Source organism: Musca vetustissima, unplaced genomic scaffold, assembly GCF_032173495.1.
Source record: "Musca vetustissima isolate MV318-11 ecotype Yass unplaced genomic scaffold, APGP_CSIRO_Mvet_v1 utg9142, whole genome shotgun sequence".
NCBI lineage: Eukaryota > Metazoa > Arthropoda > Insecta > Diptera > Muscidae > Musca > Musca vetustissima.
The window spans coordinates 365,319-376,297 of NW_026886359.1; positions in this window are offsets into that span (position 1 = coordinate 365,319).

Genomic DNA, 10,979 nt, shown 5'->3' on the forward strand with positions numbered 1-10,979 from the left:
TAAATATCACACAGTCTTCCTCTTTTTTTATTAATATTATTATTGAGCATCTAGTTCTTGTTTTAGCTGTAATAAGAAAAATAGTTTTAAAATTTAAATTTTTTTATAAAAATTATAAATATCTTTTTGAATTTCTTCTACAATTATTGTAAATTCTGTGCTTTTAGGAAAACTTATTTTTTTTTGAGTTTGAAAAAAAATCAAAATTTCATTGTGTTTTTGGTTAAACTTAATTATTTTTTATATTATCATTATTTTTTTATTATTATTTTATATATACTTATATATAAATATTTTATTTTATAGGGTGTGATGAAATTATTTTGAATTATAAAAAAAATAAAGAAACAAATATTTGTATGTATTTTTATGTTTACATAAAATGTTAATAATAATAAAAAAACAGCAATACAATTATTGAAGGATCATTGATGATGGTTTTCATTTTAAATTGGGTTCTATTCGGAAACGTTTGAGGAGCTATGAGGTAACATTCTAGGTTTTTGACGTTTTTATATCCAAATAATTTATTAAGGACATCGATTTTGTTCTCTTACGGTTTGGAATGTGTAAAAAAAATTAAAAAAAGAAAAGTTATAAATCTCACCTTTTTGGCGTGATATTTTTTGAAAAGAAACATGCATTTGATTTATGACAAGCATTAATTTTGTTTCAAAGCTTTGAAAAATTACTCAATGTCGATCAAAAATATAGGCGATTAGATATTGATCAGAAGATATTGCACACAGTCCATGACGTCCCATGCCTACTCCAAAGTATATGTTTTGAAAATCATTCCAAAAGGGGGTTCCAAGGAAAAAAGGAACGAAAACCGAAAAAAAATATCTTTAAGGTCTATATAAGGCGTAAATTAAAAACAAAAAAATATTTGTTCAAGGTCTATGTAAGGCGCTGCCAATTTAAATAAGAATTTCATATTTGTCCTTTAAATTAGAAAGAAAATCCGAAAATGTTCTGCCCGGATGTATTTTATTCTCAAAAAATCCAAAATACCAAATTACAGTCACTTCCTTAAGGTTAGATCTTCAAAAATGCCAAATGCAAAAAACGTCAGTTATGTGTAATATTATGGACTTTTCAGCGGATCTATCATATGTGTAGACTATAACAGAGGTTGACCAAATCGGCTATACTGTTTTGATCACATTTTACCAAACAATTTTTCGATATCTTAAATATCTTCGTACTTTCACAAAATGCTAATTTTCTCCTATATAACATACTTATATATGTATATTATCAATATGTAATAAAACTTTAGATTTCCCTCTAACCATTGGTGTAAAATTTATAAAAATCGGTTAAGCGATCGCTGATTTATTAGCATTTGAATTCAACCATCATGCCAAATATACTTACTGTTCGGCTCTGGTCGCCTATTACCTGAAAATGAAAAACCACACAAAAATCCAATTTCTAAAAGTGACAATTTTTCGGTAATGACTGCCGGTGTGTAAAGACAAGTGTAGCATACATTTAGGCATAAAAATGGTCTGTATGTGGTCGCTAAATCGTCAGGTCGTTAGGAAAAATTATGGTTTTAATAAAATTGCAATAACTTTTGAACTATTGGAGGTATTAGAATAAAATTGGTGTCGTACGAAAGCTAAGAAGTTTAGCTGTTTCAACATCTATTCCAATTGGCATAATTTCGTTGCATGTGAAAATTTCGTTAGAAATATACATTTTAAAATCATTGATACGAATTTGTCGATAACAAAGACAATGATTTGCCCTGCAATTTGACACCATATTTGTGATAATAGAGTGATTCTTTAAAAAGTTATAGGCAGTGGAAGACAACTCTGAAGCGAAACCAGTAAGGAAAGTAGGAAAAGGTTGACCGCGACGACCATATGATATCCCCACAATTTTGGATATACACAAGAGATTTTCTTACGATTCACAGCATTAGGAACTTAATGAACAATTTCATAGCGATCATAACGACATTTCGTCGATATATTACAAATCTTTGAACTTTCACATAATGTTAAGTTTCTCTTACATAACATCAGTTTATGTATGTATTATGTCATGTATGCCAGTATGTAATAAAACTTTAAAATTCCCTCTTACCAATGTAGCAAATTTTATAAAAATCGATTAAGTATTCGCTGAGTTATTTGCATTTGAATTCAACTATCTTCCTAAATACAATCACCAATCAACCACATACAGACAGTTTTTGAGCCTAAAAGTATGCTACACTTGTCTTTACACTCCGGCAGTCATTACCGAAAAATTGCCACTTTTAGAAATGGATTTTTTGTGGGGTTTTTCATTTTCATGTAATAGGCGACCAGAGCCGAACAGTAAGTACATTTGGCATGATGGTTGACTTCTAATGCTAATAACTCAACGACAGCTTAACCGATTTTTACAAATTTTACACCAATGGTTAGAGGGAAATCTTAAGTTTCATTACATATTGACTTTATACATATATACAAATGTTATGTAGGAGAAAATTACCATTTTATGAAAGTTCAAAGATATGAACAATATCGACAATTTTTTTAGTAAAATGTGATCAAACAGTATAGTCGATTTGGACAGCCTGTGCTACAGTCTACACATATGATAGGTCCGCTGAAAAGTCCATAATATGACACATAACTGACTTTTTTGCATTAGGCATTTTTGAAGATCTAACCTTATGGAAATGGCTGTAATTTGGTATTTTGGATTTTTTGAGAATAAAATACATTCGGACAGATATTTTTTGGATCTGCTTTCTAATTTAAAGGACAAATATGAAATTCTTATTTGAATTGGCAGCGCCTTATGTAGACCTTGAACAAATATTTTTTTAAATGTACCACCTATGTAGACCTGAAAGATATTTTTTTCAGTTTTCGGTCTTATTTTCCGTGGTACCCTCTTTTGGAATGACTTTTCAAAACATATACTTTGAAGCAGGCATGGGACGTCATGGGCTGAGTCCAATATCTTCTGATCTTCTAATCGACTATGTTTTTGATCGAAATTGAGTAATTTTTCAAAGCTTTGAAACAAAATTAATGCTTGTCAGATATCAAATGGATGTTTCTTTTCGAAAAAAAAGTTAAGGCCAAAAGGGTGAGATTTATAGTTTTTCTTTTTTTAATTATTTTACACATTCCAAACCGTAAGAGAACAAACTCGATGTCCTTAATAAATTATTTTGATATAAAAACGTCAAAAACTTAGAATAATACCTCATAGCTCCTCAAAATTTTCCGAATAGAACCCAATTTAAAATGAAAACCATCATCAATGATCCTTCAGTTTTTTTTATTATGATTATTAACATTTTATGTAAACATAAAAATACATACAAATATTTTTTTCTTTATTTTTATTTTAATTCAAAATAATTTCATCACACCCTATAAAATAAAATATTTATATATAAGTATATATAAAATAAAAATAAAAAATAATGATAATATAAAAAATAAAATAATACAATAAAAAAATAAAATAATATATAATAATATATAACATAATATAAATTAAGATAAACCAAAAACACAATGAAATTTTGATTTTTTTCATACTCAAAAATAAAAAATAGTTTTCCTAAAGCGAACAATTTAAAATATTTGTAAAAGAAATTCAATAGATGTTTATAATTTTTATAAAAAAAATTGAAATTTAAAACTATTTTCTTATTACAGCTAAAACAAGAACTAGATGCTATAAAATAATTATTTTGTTAAGACTATGTCTAATATGTATAGTGTATGTGTGTGTAAAGGAGTCTCCTCTCCTCCCTTGAAGAGGGGGAGAGAGCGAGACTAAGGTTTGAAAAAGGCACTTTTTAGTAACCGATTTCAGGTTCCTGTTTTAAGGTCAAGCGATATGCGTCACTACCATCATGCATGCGATTTATAATGTAACTGGAATTAGGGAACTGGAGCTGGTGGTCACAGGCTGATATCTGGGCATGGCAGTTAAGGCTTCAGTGCAACGTATATTCAGTGGAGCTCTCCACAACAACTCCTCGGTGTTCTCTCACTACGATTGTATTCGTTGAGTGTCATTTCTGCAGGATTACGTGGTGTCTGACTGGGATTATTGCCGCTTTTGTTAGCTGAATTAGAATTTGGGCTAGAATCGGATATTTGGTAGGGATGACTACGATGTAATGGTGGTGAATGTGTAGCAATGGGTCTCGGACCCCTACTATGTTGTGTGTGATTTTGCTGCTGCTGTTGTTGTTGCTGATGATGATGTGGTGAATTGGATTTTTGTTGTCGGATGTTGTTGTAAATTTATCTGCTGCAGATTAATGTGCATTGTGGAGCGTACATGATTATATGAGTCCATATATTGTTGATTTCGATTGCGTGTGGGATCTATCGCCTCATTACTGCGATCGCTGTCATTTAGCAAAGGTGAACGGCTCATAGCCGTGTCCGGAGCTCCTCCTCCGGCAGCATCTGCTGCATTGAGTTGAAGGCGATTCAATGAGGTCATCAAATTAAAATGACCATTCACCGAACTTTTATCCATCATCAACTGGGGTTCCAGTGAATTTTCTATGCATGTTGATTGGCATTATTTAAGTGATTACTGCTCGATATCGATGATAAGACATCTAAACCATATAAACCATGACTGGGAATGTTGTTGTTTAGATTTGGTGGTGTAAGTGGAGTATTATTGTCGGCAAATTCTCCTGCAAAAACCGAAAAAAAACAGAAATCATGAATTTTAAAAGCCAATATCAAAGAATTTTTTTTACTTTCCTCCTAGCAACATTTCCTGCAGCAGTGAATCAATGTGAGCCACCCCAAAGGTTTTGGCAAATTGTATTTGCTCGATCATCTGCCAGATGATGGTCTTTAGTACTGGTAATATGAGCAGAATTTCACCGAAACGTCCTCGTGATTCATATTGGCGATCGGAGACATAGTCTTCTAAATTATTATGGATTTGATGGCGCAACGCTTTAATGCGTTGTGGTTCATTTAGGCCTCGGGCATCTGGAAGTAGATAAGAGGCAGACAATTTATTGAAATGTTTACAACAATGGACAAATTATTATTTGTTGTTGTAGCAGCCTTAAAAACGAAGTCATTGACTAATGTTTATGTAATCTAGAATCGATGAAATATAATACACTGAAAGACCGCAGAGGGCATCTAAAGAACATAAAAAAAGTTATTCCTGATGTCTTACTTTTTAATCATTTGACCCTAATTTCACCTTCGGAACAGTAGATGAACCAATGGGATATCCCTTGGGACATCTATTGTAAAATGGTCTGATATAAAGTTATCTGAAATACAATTGAAGGAACCTGAGGCCATCCACAATAGATCATCACTGAGCACACACCATCTACTCTACAATAGAAATCGCTAAGCTCATCTACTCCATGATTGGAGGTCTGCTACTGTGGTAATATACTTTACTATAATTGATCACCGAGGTCCTCTACTATATAATAGTATATTACTTATGTTATTTACTCAACAATAGAGGACCACTAATCTAAAATAGATGTGCAAAGAGGTCATCTACTCTTTAATGGAATATTCCTTAGGCCATCTAATCTACAATAGATGTTCACGAAGGTCAATAACCTCGTTATAGATGATCACTGAAGACGTTTAATAAACAATAGGTTACTGAGGCCATCTACTCAGCAATAGAAAATTACTGAGGCCATCTGCTCTACAATAGAAGATTACTGAGGTCATCTGTTCTGTAATCTTCTTATAAATTAAATATCGATCCACGTTTTGGTATATCCCAAGTATAACGACATCTCAAAGTATTCTGTATTTTGGGGATTTTTGGCACATTTTTTCAATTGATTTGTCTATGATTTGGTACTTTAAATTATCTATATCGGTCCATTTTGTAGCAAATCATGCTTAAAGAACTTATTAATATTTGTTCACTTTTTTGATAGTCCCAATATAGCGGCAAACCCCTTTTTTCGTTATTTTAGAGTTTGGAGACTTTTTTGCCCGAATTAGTTGAAAATTAATACTTTGAGATCCAAAAAATTGTCGATATCGATCTACTTTTTAAGATAGCTCCCAAGGGAAAGATGATTTTAAAATAAAGTAATTCAGGACTCACCATATAATGAGTATGTCAAAAAACCCATTTTGGTTGGACATTGGGCGATATTTCAAAACAAGGACTGACATTGGAAACTTGTCAAATTACAGAAACTTACGTTGATATTCGTTTTGTTATAAATAACAATAAACAATTCAATGAACAAAGCCGCCGGTCATTATCTGAGTAGGGGAGACTGGGGCACCTTCGGCACTTTTTTTTTAGAGCTCTATATCTCAGTACTTATTCAACATATATAAAAACTTTATGGCTGATTATTGTCCTCTGACTCTTAATTATAAAAAATAGTACCAAAAAGATATAAAAAAATAGTATTAGTTAAAAAATTTTACAGTTTTGTAAAAAAAGTCAAATTTGCCGAATGTGCCCCAACCCAGCTTCGGCATTTGAGAGACATTTGGCACCATAGTCATAGCCGGGTAATTGTCATCGCTATCAGACTGGTTGAAATTCTGATCCTCTAAAGGCTCCATTTGGTTTTAATAAGCCACACAATGTTTGAATTATAGGGCTTTATTTTCTAGCGGCGGACGTTTACATCTCAAGGTCGCACACACCATCAGAAATTGGGGTTTTCTATCGCATTTTCGTCAATACAAGCACGTTTGATCTTAAATATGCAATTTCGAGCCATATTAAAGGATTAGTTTTAAAGACAAACTCAAAAACATTTTAAGGAAATAATATTGCACAATCTGTATATGGCCGAATGTGCCCCATTGTAAAATGCCGAATGTACCCCGAATGTACTTTTTATAGTTTTTTTCATTTTTTTCGATCAGATTTCTAAAACATTATATTTTTAAACATTTTTATAATAATACACATCGTATTTAACCACTTTTTAATAATATTGTTTTAAAAATTTTAAAAGTTTTATACACGAAATACTTACGAAATGGGATTGAAATATTACAGAAACATCTATAAAAATACAAAAACCTGTGTCTCTAACTAAGCTTATTAGCTAGAAATTTCAAACTTTGTGTCAGTTATTTATTTCGATATTCGATACCTATGTATCGAAACTAGTGATGTACGGTGAGAGCTTCATATCGAAAACGCGATTGCCGAAGGTGCCCCGATGCCGAAGGTGCCCCAGTCTCCCCTACATTAATGTCCTTGCGTTGCAGTCGGCAAAATACATGCAAAAGATAACAATATATACTGTTATCCACATCATATGTTTACAACAAATATTTAAACACACAATCTACGAAATTTTTTGATTTATTTCAGCTTTATTTTACATTATTACACATTTCTTTTATAGCTCACCAATTTTCCATTGTCATTGTGGTGTTGCACTTTTATTTGCTTCTTCTTGTTTGCGAAACTAATCAAAACAATAACAACATCACATGAGAGAGAGTAATTGTCATCTCTGCTGATTGTTGCCATCCGTCAATATCACTAGTTAGATATTTGACACTTGCTTATTGGCAACATATGATCAGTTTCATAAGGGGTGTTCACATGCCGGTATACCATCGAAAATATTGTTGAATATTTTTTGAGTTGAATCATTCGGGTAACAACTAAAAGTAAATTGTATAGTTTTTTTTAACATAGTGCACACGATATTTAACATAGTGCACTCGTTTTTTTAACATAGTGCACACGATATTTGGCAACATGTATACAAATATATTTTGTCCTACTGATGATACAAAATCGATTAAAGACCACGACTTTTTTTTATTAATTATCTATTTTTAGTGAAAACTTCCAGACTTTCGATTGCAACTATTGACATGACCTGTCAAATTCATTATATTTCACCCAAATATTCTGTATTTTAATTAATTTCACAATTTTTAATTCAACCAAGTCAGAAAAAATACTTGGTGCATGTGCTACAATTTGCACACGTTGTTATCACAAAATATACCGCCATGTGACATTGAAGTTTTTAATGGCAACTTCCTTACTTGGCCTACATTTAGGGTTTTTTCGGCCATATATATAAACATTACATGCATTATTGACATTGGACATCTACGTCAAGTAAACGCTTTAGAGGCTACCACATAATTGCGTCACGCTTTGGGAATAAAGTGTTAAAAATTAATCTGCTTTGTCTTCCCGGATAATGTTGGACACGATTTTTACAAGACGTATCCAAATTCTTGCCTGAGTCGTGGTATTGACAACGCCAATCAATGCAGTATAAAAATGGTTCGTTCACATTTCACGAATGCTGGCACCAATCAATTCCCTACATTTCTAGAACTTCGATTTCTTCTACGCAATCTCGAATATCTTTCAATAAGTTTTGAATTATTTGTCCACGACAAATGCATCATGTAAGAACATGTCAATAATTTCTTCAACTTTCAGTTCATTTTCATTAAATGGACAGCTATTTCTGAGTAGAACATGTTGTTAGGAAGTCGATGGTTCATATCGTTTATAAAGGTACTACGTACATAACTAGAACTGCAATAGACCATCCTTCAGAAGCATTATTTTTTCTGAAGAAATGCGAAAACTAATGGGCATACCCACAATTTCGTACACTTCCACAATTTCTGGGGTCAGTGGATCTGTTTCAGCAACTTCAACTAAGGAATGTCAAGTCCGTATTAGTTCTACAATTAATGCTACACAATTAATGGAAACGAAACTCCCTTTTTACTCCTACCATCGAAGAAAATACCCTCGTTCCAATTTGCGAACTTGATGATACTTTTTGGTGCAGATCTTTATCCGTAAATCATGATACGTAGATCTAGGATCGATAATAGCCCAGAGTTCGGTTTTCGGTTGGATCATTTCAGGTACAATGTCCACTTCCTATTTACGTCCTTCTTTTTAAGGAAATATTTGATGATGTGGATAGTAAATAAAATAATTCGTTCGTTGGTTCACGACCAAAATTTTAAACAAATTAAAAACATCGCTAATTTCAGCCGACGTTTTTATATCCACCGCCACGAGGTGGAAATTGCAATAACAGTAATCGTTCGAGACCTTCAAAAATGAGACGCTATGTCATGTTCATTTTTTTGTAAGAAGATTTGACACCCAATGAGAGCTTAATAAGATCTAATTCTGCCAAACGTGCCAAAAATACCGAATAAAGAGGGTATCGTTTTATGTGAACTATCAAGATCTAATAATAAGGTCACCCATCTGGCGAAAATCCGCTATTCTTTCTCAAGTGGAAAATTTGGACAAAATGGAAGTCAATTCACAATAATGGATTTTGACAGTAAACTTGATAGGCAGCTGATATCCAGCTGGTTTCCCTGGATGATCTTATTAATAGGCCTTGGGTATATTTTAAAAAGTGGACCATTTATATCTCAAAGTATTAAATTTCGCCTAATTCGGGCAAAAAACGTGCCCAAACTCTCTAAAACAAGGAATAATGGGGTTTGTCGCTACATGAGGACACCATAAAAGGTGAACGAATATTAAAAAGTTCTGTTTGCATGATTTGCTACAAAATGGACCGATATGGATAATTAAAAGTACCAAATCATAGGCAAATCAATTGAAAAATGTGCCAAAAATCCCCAAAATACTGAATATTTTTGGGTACCGTTTTATTTGGAATAAACCAAAACGTGCCAACACCCTAGGAGTAATAGCAATGCCAGTGTAAAAGCGTTATCTTAAATATTGCGATATCTGTCGTGATTTCAACAGACAGACGGACATGGCTAAATCGAGAAATTTATTATAATCAAGACTAGTTTAATACATGTATATCGTTTTTTTTATACCACCATAAAAATCTAATTGAGAAAATGTATTTTTATAATTCATCATCTATTTTGAATCATTTACATTCAATTGTCCTAAAGACTGTAATTTTGTGCATTACTTAATCGTTTTATTTTTTAATTTTCACCTAAAACACACTATTAATCAAAATACATCGATTTTATAAATCATATTAGATGTAAACACAACGAAGTTTACTGCAATTTCTCACTGCACGCTTTTATCAATTGTCCAATTAAAAACTCCAATTAGACAATTAAATTTCATTATGGCAACACTGTTACTCCAATTTGCTTCTCACTTCAGTTGTCAATTTCTAAAAAAGCCGGTCGGTCGCGAATTCAGCTCGTCCAATGTGAAACGTTAAATAAAACCAATTAAATAATAAAAGACGTGTTATAAAGTGTAAATAATTGTAATTTAATATATAAATAATAATATATTTATGAAATAAAGGTGTTTTCTAATGTATTTCATTGAAAAAGTCAGTTTCTTTTTTGGCCTGCAATGAGATTGCAATTCGTGTTGTCCGTGTTCGTATGCATTGCTGAGATCGTGTGTGTTGATGAGACTCTCTCATCATGAGAGTATCGCAGTTGTTTTTTTTTTTTATTTTGCCGGCCGGTATTTGTTTTGCCGTGTAAGCTCGTCATTTTCTTGATGTTGCCCAGTTGTCAATGGTTTTTAAAGATAGTCGGTCGCGAATTCAGCTCCTTCTAAGTAAATTATTAAATAAATGAAAATATAGAAATAAAAATTAATAAAAAGTGAATATTATTGTAATTTAATATATAAATAATGAAATAATTATGAAATTAAAGTGTTTTCGGTTTAAATTCATTGAATAAAATACATTTAATTTTTGGCCTGAAATGCCATTGCAATTTGTGTTGTTGGTTTGCTTATGCGGTGCTGTTCGTGTGTGTTGATGAGAGAAGTAATGTTGTTGCTTTTGTTGCCGGTCGGTTTTGTTTTTGAAAGTGAGTTTAAATAAAAAGAGAGCGTTAAAGAGGATATAGAAAAAAATAGCATGCATAATGGACGTAGAAAAATCATGATTGGCCGTGTAAGCTCGCAATTTATGTTGCTCGTGTTTTTATACATTGTCGTGTTCGTGTGTGTTGATGGAGATAATCAGTGTT